Source organism: Myotis lucifugus, unplaced genomic scaffold, assembly GCF_000147115.1.
Source record: "Myotis lucifugus unplaced genomic scaffold, Myoluc2.0 scaffold_409, whole genome shotgun sequence".
Classification (NCBI taxonomy): Eukaryota; Metazoa; Chordata; class Mammalia; order Chiroptera; family Vespertilionidae; genus Myotis; species Myotis lucifugus.
This window is the reverse complement of record NW_005871457.1, coordinates 439,911-451,490: the sequence shown is the minus strand read 5'-3', so window position 1 is coordinate 451,490 and position 11,580 is coordinate 439,911.

Below are 11,580 nucleotides of genomic sequence, written 5' to 3'. Positions count from 1 at the left end.
GAGTCACACGGCGAATGGGAGAGCCTGCCGCCGGGCGCCCGGGAGCAGCGGGTTGTGCAACGGAAGCCGGTGAGCTGGCCTCAGGATGAGTACACTCTCGGCAATTATCATTATTATTGTCATCGTTGTCATCACTGGTTAACCTCCTCAGGTGAATCCCATTAAACAAGGGAGTTTTGCAATCGGGTCACTCAGACTCAGAGGGAGGCCAAGCGCGCTCTGCACAGGCAGTAGTGACAGTCCCGCGGTCTGCACGGCGCTCAGTGGCTTACAAAGCAGCCCCCACCCGCATGGCCTTTTAGGGTCTGATCTACACAAGCAATTGTAAAGGGTGTCCCAAAATTCACGCAAGATTTGAATTTTGCATGAGCATTAAAAACAACAACAACAACAAATAAAAGCCTAATTTTACTTGGTTTATTGAATCAGATTCTAATATCTGTTGCCCTTTGATGTCAATCCCTTCAATTTGATAAGCATTACCAAGTACCAATTATGGCCCAGGAGCAGGGACAATGAAGACCAATGAAGACCAGGGCTTTGCGTCTGTGCCAGCAAAGCTGTGGAGGCCATTTACCCAATGTGCTATTCCGTACATAACCCTATACTGTATACTTTATGAATCAATAAAAAATTTATAATTTTTAATTATAAACCTGCGTTTTCTATCAAAATTACTTCTTGCGTGAATTTTGGGATACCTTTGTAAAGAAACCAGCATGATTTCCCCCATTTTAGGAGCAAGGGGTCGTTGTGTGGCTCAAAGAGGCCAAGAGACGTGCCCACGGTCACCCAGCAGGAGAAGAACAGCCAAGGTGGAGCGCACCCCCGGCTTCCCTGCCCCAGGGGGGCCGCAGAGGGCGTCCTGCCAGGCGGCAGCGTCCTGGGCTGCCGGGGCAGCAGGGACTTTAGATAAAATAAAATACTGTACTGTGGGTCGCTACATGGAAAATACGTTTACCCAGGAAAGAAAACTCAGAACTGATTTTAAAAAATAAAGACAGATACGTTTGTCGATATTAAACTATTTAGAATTGTTTATGGCCAAAGATACCTTAAACAGCGTGTCAATCTACACTAATAAAAGACAAAGATGCTAATTGACCATACCTTCGCTACACCCACCAGCCAATCAGAGCGACTATATGCAAATTAACCCAACCAAGATAGCGGTTAATTTGCATATACCGGCTGGGAGAGAAGACTGAAGACAACGTGGAAGCAAAGCGCTACAGAAGGGAGCAAAGTAGAGGCAGCGGAGACAGGAATGGAGCTGGGCAGCGGAGGCGGGAGCGGGAGGAGAAACCCACCAGCTGCACAGCGGAGCGGGAGGGAAGCCTGCCTCAGCGGGTTTCGCTCCCTTCTCTCCTTCGCTCCAGCCACAGGAAGCCCTATTCTTGCAGGAGTCTTCCTGCAATGGGCCTCTAGTTGTATATATTTACAATCCAGAGAAAGAGAACCGCTTAGTATCTGTTATAAACAAAGAGTTCTTACCAATTAATGAAAGACAATCACCCAATAAAAAACGGACCAGGGATATAGGAAAGCAATTCACGGAAGAGCAAATTCAAGCGGCGGACAAAGTTTTCCTTACGATTCTCAAACACTCCAGTGGGATGGACATGCAATGTATAAAGACAGTGAGACAATTCTTCACGACTATAAAACGAGCCAACTCTAAAAAGAGCAGTAACAGCCCAGCCAGTGTGGCTCAGTGGGGACGGGGTGGCATGTTCGGGCCTTTTTCCTTGGCCCAGACCCAGGGGAAGTCCAGTGACATCTGCCGTCCCCGCAATAAAGACACACAGCGAGGCTTCTCTGCTACTTAGCAAGTAGGAACGCAGAGGCCCGGCTGAACATGCTCCGTGTGGCTCAGGAGGAGTCGGGGAAAACTGCCCCTGGAGCTTCTTCACCAGACATGGCGGTCTCACCTGGCCCCTCCCCGGGTGCTGAAATTCGGCATCTCATTGCCTCCCCACCGGGGGGCCCTTCCTCGGACAGCCTCCTCCCCACCGGGCTGCTGCCCCTCCCTGACTGGTCGGTGGGCCACGCGCCCTGCCCCCTGGACTGTGGCCTTGAGGGCACAGGTGGCAGCTCCTTCCTCTGTGGCAGCCTCAGCACCTCTGGGTGGGCTCCTGCAGCCGGGCCGTGCAGGGGACGGATGAGATGGAAGCAAAGGCCGGCACCAGCTGAGCCCGCGGGGCGCCGTTTTGTTTGGCCCAGAAGCGGTTTCCTATCGTTTCTCTGCTCCAAGTCGCAGAAACAGCCGTGAAAACGGCAGCATTTCCAACCCGACTCTGAACCGCCAATGCCATCCCCCAAAACGGGCTCCGCTTCTCCTTTTTGGTCTAGAAATTAATGTCAAAGGAAGACGAATGGCAAGAACATCACACCCTTTGAAAATAATAAATTCTCTGATCAAAGAAGAATGTTTGGTAAACTTGCCCGGAGTTAAACTAATTGGTTGGTCAAGACGTTTGAAGTTCAGAGGAGAGCGGGCTCTCGGGAGAAGCCATTTGAGTAATTGGCATCACGCGGCTGCGTTCCGACCCTCCTGGGGAGATGAAAGAGCCCCCCCCCCCCCCATCCGGCTCCCGCCTCGGAGAGCTCCGGGTGGAAACCTCTGCGAACTCTTCCCCGGGAACGAAGAGAAGAAACCAGTGTGGAGGGGCGCCTTGTCCGGGGCTGGGCCGCAGAGGGGCTGCTGCCCGGCAGCGCTGGCCCTGGGGACCCGGTCATTCTTGGGGGGCTGCCCTAGCGTGGTGAGCTGTGTGCAGCATCCCCGGCCTCTCCCCCCCAGAGCCCGGAGCTCACACCCTCCCTGTGGGACAGAAATATCTTCAGACGTTGCTGGACGCCTCAGGAGGCCAGGCCACCCGGCTCAAAGACCCCGGGCCGGGACTACGCCTGCTCTCCTGCTCTCAGCAGAGACTGTGCTGTATATATATAAAAAAAAAGGGCTTCCCTGTCCTCCCCGTGGGGTGGCGGACGGAGGCGGGGACGGCGAATCTCGACGACTTGTCTGTGGGGTGTAGCGAGTCCCAGCCCCCTCGCTCAGTGGACGTGGGGTGAGGTCGTTTCTTCTCTCAGAGCCTCGGTTCCCCCCCTGCGGTGCGGGGAACGCCTCCCTGTGGGCACCTCGCCAAGCACCAGGACGCTCCATGGGGGGAGGGGATCCCCATTTTCCAGAGAGGAAACTGCTCCTGAAGTCACAGAGCGTGAGCGGCAAAGCTGAGATGTGACAAGAGCGACTAGAAACTGTTGGCTCTTCACTGTTCAGAGGAAGCGGCCTGGGGGGCTGGACCCCGCATCTCCTCCAGGACCCCGCATCTCCTCCCAGGACCCCACTCCAGGCCTCCTTCATGCGCCCCCTCCTCCTCCATCAGACAGCTACCCCCACTCCCAGACCCCTCCCCAGACACGTGCTATAATGTCCACGTCTAAATGTATTTTTAAAATTTATTTTAGAGAAAGAGGAAGGGAAAGAGAGAGAAAAAAACACATCGATTTGTTGTTCCACTTATTTATGCATTCATTGGTTGATCCGTGTGTGTTTTTTTAATTGACTTCAAAGAGGAAGGGAGAGAGAGACAGAAACACCAATGATGAGAGAGAATCATGGATCGGCTGCCTCCTGCATGCCCCCCACTGGGGATCGAGCCCACAACCCAGGCATGTGCCCTGATGGACGGGAAATGGAACCCTGACCTCCTGGTTCATAAGTCGACGCTCAACCACCGAGCCCCACCGGCCGGGCAGGTTGATTCGTGGCTGTGCCCTGACCAGGCAACGCTGGCGTATCAGGACGATGCTCAAACCGAACGAGTTACCTGGCCAGGGCCTCAATGTACTTTTTAAATTTGCCAAGTAAGTTGGGAGGTTGCATGGCTCCTCTGCCCGCCTTGCACTCTCTGTGCATCTAATATAGAAAAGGAAAGTAACCATGGCCTTTTTCAGTGTCGGCTGCTTTCATGCATGGACGAGGCGGCCCCGGCTATAGCCTTCACCCCACATCTCACAGGTAATGGGGGCCCCAGCAGAGAACCATCCTGAGGCCTGGCCCGTTCTGCCCACCCCCTGGCAGGGCTCCCCAGCCTGGGACGTAGCTGCACATACGGGCGGGCTTCCGGGAGAGATGAGAGTGATCGGCCGCCCAGAGCTTTCCCACACACAGGCCTTGTCTGAGAGCTCCATCTCTCTATTATCATCTCACTTTTTATTTTTATTTTTTTAAATATATTTGTATTGATTTCAGATAGGAAGGGAGAGGGGGAGAGAGAGAGAAACATCAGTGATGAGGAAGAATCATTGATCAGCTGCCTCCTGCACACCCTGCACTGGGGATCAAGCCCGAAACCCAGGCATGTGCCCTTGACCGGAATCGAACCTGGGACCCTTCAGTCCTCAGGTCAACGCTCTATCCACTGAGCCACACCATTAGGGCTGCACACTTTTTAAAAGAAGGTAACTGATTCGCCAGCACCGCTCAGGGCAGGTGGAGGCGTCTTTCCTTTTTTCTTATGAAGAAAGAAGCCTAGAGCCCAGCCGGCGTGGTTCCGTGGCTGAGCGTCAACCTACGAACCAGGAGGTCACGGTTCAATTCCCGGTCAGGGCACATGCCTGGGCTGCAGGCTCCATTCCCAGTGTGGGGCATGCAGGAGGCTGATCAATGATTCTCTCTCATCATTGATGTTTCTCTTTCCCTCTCCCTTCCTCTCTGGAATCAATAAAAATATATATTATTTTTTAAAGAAAGAAAGAAGCTTAGAGACGTGAGCTGGGCGGTTTTGCAGGGGAGATGGGTGTTTGAACTTGAACTACAATGCAGGATGGCAACATCTCATTTCTCCTTTATTTTTAATTATTTTTTAATCCTCACCCGAGGATATTTTTCCACTTATTTTTTTAAAGAGAGTGGAAAGGAAGGAAGGAAGGAAGGAGGGGGAGAGAGAGAGAGAGGGAGAGAGAAATATCGATGTGAGAGAGACACATCAATTGCTTGCCTCCTGTACACACCCAGACCAGGGCTGGGGATCGAGCCTGCAACTGAGTTGCATGCCCTTCACCGGGAATTGAACCCTCAACCCTTCCGTGGGCAGGCCGGCGTTCTAACCACAGACCCACACTGGCCAGGGCAGAACATATTATAATTTTAAAAAATTATATGAATTAACCTCTGGACTTTTTTGTTAAGCTTTCTGTGACCATATCGGCCCTTGTTTCTGCTTGCATAGAAATTAAATTTTTGCCTTTTCCTGCAAAACGATCTTTTATAGCCTCCTGGGTCACGGTAATAATGCTGCTACTTCTGCAGCGCCTTTTATCCGGGCTCAAAGCACTTCATAAACTTTAATTAATTCTTGCAACAAGCCCCGTGAGGGAGGTAAGTATTATTATCCCCATTTTACAGATAAGGAGAGCGAGACATGGAGAAGTTAAGTAATTTGCCGAAGGCCCCAAAGCAGTTAGTAGCTAAGTCTGAACAAGACCACAGAACACAGAGCGCCCGTCTCAGGCCTCCCTGGGCCCCCAGGCGTGATGGATGGGGAGGCCTCAATCCCTGGCAGCGCCCATGTTAAATACATGTTGTACCGCTCCCAGGCATTATGAGGAATTATTCGGGCTGACTCATACTTTTCTCCCGTGGGTCCTGGCCTATGTTCAGGTGAGCTGCGCAAAGCCTGCAGACCCACTTCTCAGCTCCGAATGCTCCTGCTCCGACATTGTCTTGGCCAGTGGAGTCCCAGCCCCTCATATTTGGACTCAACCAAGCATCTGCTGTGTGCCCGGCACCGTGCCCTCGCCTCTAAACGAATCCTCATGGCAACCCCATTGTCACCCCCATTTTACAGATGAGGACAACTGAGTCCGTGAATGGCACTTATGAGGTCACGCAGCGGCACCAGGATTCCAACCAAGTTCTGACTCAAAGATGAGTGATCTTGTCGCGCAGCCAGCCGACACCGGCGCCCAGGCCTATCACCGAAAGGGTTATCGATCCTACGATGGCATTTCCAAGGCTGGCGGCTCCTGTTCTTGGAAGCGTGATTGGCAGGGAACGCCCGAGGCAGGTCTGGTCATAGGCGAGGGGTCGGAAAGGGCCGTGTCCCCGCAGGGGCCCTTCCGGAGGTGCGGGCAGCAGGCTCTCCGTGTCTGCCCAGCGACCCCTCTCCCCTCCCTGGCCTCTCACCCAGACGGCAAAACTCCTTCCCTCGGGCCCAGACTTTGGGATGGCTCAGGGTGCTTCCCTTCCCTCCCTCCCAGGTGACCGCTGAAGCCGGACAGGCCTGGATTTCAATTCCGGTTCTGCACTCACTTTCGGTTAACCTGGGGCCAGCACCGACCTCTTCGAGAGCCCTGGCTCCTTATCAGCAGAAGGAGCTGTGGCGGAGAGGCCTGGCCGATAGCGATAGCGAGGCCCAGTGCCCCTCCTCCTCGCCCACGGAGGCCCCAGTTGTGATTTGCCCAAGGGCACACCACCGTTCAGCGGAGGCCAGAGGCGGGGATCTGACCCCAAGCTTATCTGCCCGAGCCCTTCTCAGAGGAGAAAGGCGCTCCCCGCCCAGGTCGTGGCGACCAGCAAACCTGTTCCTGCTGCCCTTCCCGGGAGGCGGGCGGTGAAGCTGGCGTGTGCCCTGCCGGGGGCACAGCTCTGCTCACACACCGAGGCCAGAGCTCTGCCCACGTCACCAACGCCTCCCTGAGCAGATCTTTTCCTCCCTTTGCTCTCTTTTTCCTTTTTCTTTTTTAATGTTTTTATGAATTTTAGAGAGAGGAAGGGGGAGGGAGAGAGATAGAATCATCAATGATGAGAATCATGGATCGGCTGCCTCCTGCACACCCCACACTGGGGGTCGAGCCCACACCCCGGGCATGTGCCCTGACTGGGGATCAAACCTTCTGGTTCTTCTTCGTTTTTTAAAATCTATTTTTGTGGATTTCAGAGAGGAAGGGAGACAGAGATAGAAACATCAATGAGCCCTGGCTGGCTTGGTTCAGTGGAAAGAGCGTCGGCCTGCGGGCTGAAGGGTCCCGGGTTCGATTCCAGTCAAGGGCACGTACCTCGGTTGCAGGCTCCTCCCCAGCCGGGGCCCTGGTCGGGGATGTGCAGGAGGCACCCAATCGATGTGTTTCTCTCACATCCATGTTTCTCTGTCTTTCCCTCTCTCTTCCACTCTCCCTAAAAAGCAATGGAAAAATCTCCTCGGGTGAGGATAGGAAAAAAAAAAGAGGAAGAATCATTGATTGGCTGCCTCCTGCACACCTCCTGCTGGGGATCGAGCCTGCAACCCGGGCCTGTGCCCTGACTGGGAATCGAACCGTGACCTCCGGTTCCTAGGTGGACATTCAGCCACGGAGCCATGAGGCCGGGCTCCCTTCCCTTCCTTGCAGAGCTGGAGAGTCAGCATCGCAAGGACCCTGGAGCTCAGGTGGGCCACCCACCTCCCGTTTCATGGAAAAGCGAGGTTCGTGGCTAAAGGGACCCAGGCAGATGGTGCAGAGCCAGGCCAGGCACCGGCCCCTGCCTGCAGCTGGCAGCGTGTGCGGCTGCTCCCGGGGTGCAGGTCCCGGCCCTGCTGTCCTCAGCCTCGGCCGTGCACACGTGCGATGAACCCCAGGAGCCGCCTCGCCCGTGGTCTGCGGCCACAAGGCCGCTCTGTGCGCTGCGTCAGTGATGTCACCGGGAGGTGTCCGCGTGTGACTCCGCGGAGGTGGGACGGTGGCGCGCACCTCCTCTGGCTTCAGCCCCGCGGCTCGGCACCTTCCCGGGCCTTCCTTCCTGCCGTCAGTGTGCGCCTCCCGGGAGCTAATGGTGGGTGGAGTCCATTTAGTGTAACGAGGGGGTTGGTTTTATGAGCAGGAAGAATTGCTTTTGTCCAGCAGCATGAAAAAGTGGTTTTAAAGCTAAAATTATGTCATGGGTGGCGCTCAGACGGGTCATTTATGGCACCTCGCCGGGTGCTTTCTTTCGAGGCCGGAGCCAAAGGGCTCAGCCGGCTTCCAGCGCTGTCCCCACCTGCTCTGAGGCCCAGTCCACGGGCTTCCCAGGACGTCCTGAAGGGGATGCAGGGACGCGCCCTGGCAAGCTCAGGGGGCCTCCAGAATGCAGGTGCCGCTGGGTGTGTTGCAGCCGACACCAGTGTTTACGGCTGGGACTGAGTGGCAGGTCCGGGGCGGTCACCACCAGCCGCACGGCTGCTTGAGCCTCCACGAGAATGAACACTAAACGCAGTGACAGACGGCTTCCCCGTCACTCCAGCCACATCTCAGGAGCTCAGGAGCCACACAGCAATGCCATATGGACAGCAAAAATATAGCCACCCGGCCGCTGGGGGCCAGTGGTAGAGCATCGCCCACACAGCAAAGGGTTGAGGGTTCGATTCTCGGTCAAGGGCACGTACCTGTGTTGCAGGTTCAATCCCTGGCCCGCTCAGGGTCAGGGCACGTGCAGGAGGCAACCAATCAATGCATCTCTCTCACATCAGTGTTTCTCCTCTCTCTCTCTCTCTCTCTCTCTCTCTCCTCTCTCTCTCTCTCTTTCCTTTTCTCCCTCCCGTCCTCCCTTCCACTCTCTCTAAAAATCAATGATATCCCGAGATGAGGATTAGCAACCTAGGCACACAGACAATATAGTAGTGAAGGCCTGGGGTGGGGGCGGGGTGGGCTAGAGGGGTTGATGGGGGAAAAAGAGGACATATGTAATACTTTCAACGAGAAAGGTTTTTTAAAAAATATATTACTGTATTTCCCTTCTCCCTAAAATCTCATCCATTTTCAAGAAGGATGGCTGTGTACATGGATGTGATTTTATGCAGATGAAAGCCATGTTCTCCTGTGTGGTCCTCATTTACCCGTCACTGTAACAACATGTTAGGAAACAGTATCTAACGACGTCGGCTGATGCCTCCACGGCCACCCTTCCCTTAAATACAATTCAGGTTGTTTCCATGATAATATTTCCATATATTTGCTCACATCTCATCTATTACCTTTTAATAAGGGGTTAGGGGAGAGGTGAGTCTCCCACAAGTTTATGAGATCGTTCCGAAATCAATCTTTATGGCTGGTTTTGTGAATTTACTAAGGGACCCCACGAAGCTGAAAAGTAAAATACAACAACATCTCAGGTTGAGGTGTTCCCGAAGAGGGAGCCCCCTGCACAGATGCAGAGGCAGATACGAGCACTGACAAGGTTTTTGTTTTTTTAATCCTCACCTGAGGATATACATATATTTTTATTGATTTTGAGAGAGAGAGAAACACATAAAAAGAACAAAGCAATGATTGCCTCCTGCACAAGCCACAACAGGGGGCTGAAGCCAGGACCTGGGCAGGTGCCCCGACTGGGAACTGAACCCACAACCACCTGGTGGACAGGATGATGCTCCAACCAATGAGCCACCGGCCAGGGCGAGAGAACTGACACACTGTGAGCCCCTTGAGAGCTAGCATCCTAGTCAGTAAGCCTACTGGTACGCAGTCCTCTGTCCAACAACCCGATAATGTAACGGCTAGATGCCCAGGCTGCCAGCGGTGGACAGACTGCGGCTGGCTGGCACGGGAGCTCCCTGGCGCCCCCCCTTCCCCCAGGGGCTGCAGGCTAAGGAGGGCGGGGCACGGAGTGGGCAGTGGGGCCTGCACGGCCTGGGGATGATTTAGAAAACGGAACACAACCCGCTACACACTGCTCTGCTGGCTCTTCCCACGGTGCCCACCGGCTCTCAGCGACGTCTCCGATCACAGGCCCCCCTGCAGAGTCCCTCTGTCCCAACAACTGCAGAGGGATGCGTGCGTGTCAACAACATCCATGGAGCCGCGCCCTGCTGCTTGCCCTCACGAGCGTCGGGTTCCACACCTCACGTCACCCGGGGACTCCCAGCTCCACCGTGGCTCCCGGTCCCCACAGGCGGGGGCCGTGAGTTCATTGTGGGGTTTCTCCTGCTTCCCCATCCTTCCCCAGGCTGGCCCTGAGCGGTACACCACCAGCTCCCTGGCCAACAGGTTCGGCCCTGGCAGGAGCCTGAAGGCTGGGAGGCCCTGTCCCCGCGTTGGCTGCTCCCTCTGCGTGGTGCCAGCCCCCGGTCAGCGCCTCTCTGTGGTGGTGTCCGCTGGACAGCCCTGTGACCACGGCTCCACGGGCCCTCGCTCCCTCTCAGGCCCCCCCGCCCCGTGAGTGGCAGCCGCTTCCTGAGCGGTGACTTGTTGTCATGCTGTCACCGGCTCCCGTGTTCAACTCCCCCCCTGATCTGCCTGCTCAGGCCTGAGTGACACGGGCAGGACATGCCAACAGCAACGTTCCGTGCTGTTGCGTGTGGCTGACCGCCTGCTGAGGTCTCCGGGGCTGTTGTCGGCGAGGATCTGGTTGGGCTGATGGAAATGCAGGTTGAGGCCGAGCTGATTGTCTGCACAACAGAGGAGTGACCCGCGGGGGTGGATGCTGCCCCAGGGGGACCCCTCGGTCCTCTGCCTCTGAGCTGGACGTATGGATGGCCCACCAGGCTGTGCTTGCCCTGGTGCCTGGCCCCTCCCCAGCTCACCCTCGCCCTGCACAAGCCTTTCCCAGCCCAGGCTTCTCCAGGAGCTGTTTCTAATCGCAGAGCAGAGTGCACGGGCCACGGAGGCACCCTGCGCGGCCACTGTCCTGGTGACCAGAACACACCAGAGCCCAGGACTGGGCTCAGCGCCCCCTGGACTGTGAGCTCGTCTCCTTCTCCTTGGCAGCCGGAGGGCCCGGCCGGGTCAGGCGCTCACAGGCTGTTTGCAGGGAGACCGCAGCGTCCCCTCCAGGTGTGCAGCCTCTCGGAGCCCAGGCTGCCTCATGGCCAGGCCCCTGTGGCTCCGCCCAGCGTGACCTCACTGCAGGCCCTTCGGACTGGGCAGGAATGCGGAGCTCACGCCACCCCGGGCAGGGCACACTCCTTCCAGCAGCCCGGGTTGTGCAAGGCCCGCCGCGTGCGGTTTCCTAGCGCTGCAGATCTGGGGCTTCCCGAAGGTGGGGCCCGCTAGGGTGGGGCTCCAGCAAAAATGGGGCAGCGGCAAAGCCAGCAGAGGTGCTGCGACATGCCGGGTCAGAGGCGGGCACCCGGAGCCCAGGAGAAAATAAAACACAACGGCGGCTTCCTGAAGTAGGAGCCTTTGATCAAAATCGAACCCAGGACCCTTCAGCCTGTGGGCCTACACTCTATCCACTGACCCACACTGGCTAGGGCTCGGGAAGAAATTTGGTGCAGAATATGACCACAAACAGTACAAAAACCCATTTTCCAGGAAGTTCTCAATGTTGAATATTCCAGTATACCTGGATACATAAATGCTTGCTATTTCTTTCCAAGCAAATATGACTCCTTAAATTTGTAACCACCATATACCTTTATAAGCCCTTTTGTGTAAATAAATTAAGAAAAAAAAACCTTCTTCATTAGACGTGTGGCCTCATTTTCGGTTCAAAAAATGTGGTTGGAGCTCTCTTTGTGAAGAAGTCGGAGATTCTTAGATCAGACTGCCAGAGCCTCCGTTTTCAATCAGCCCCATCAGGCGTGAGAGCATCTTACAGAGAGATCCCGAGACCCAGACAGGGGA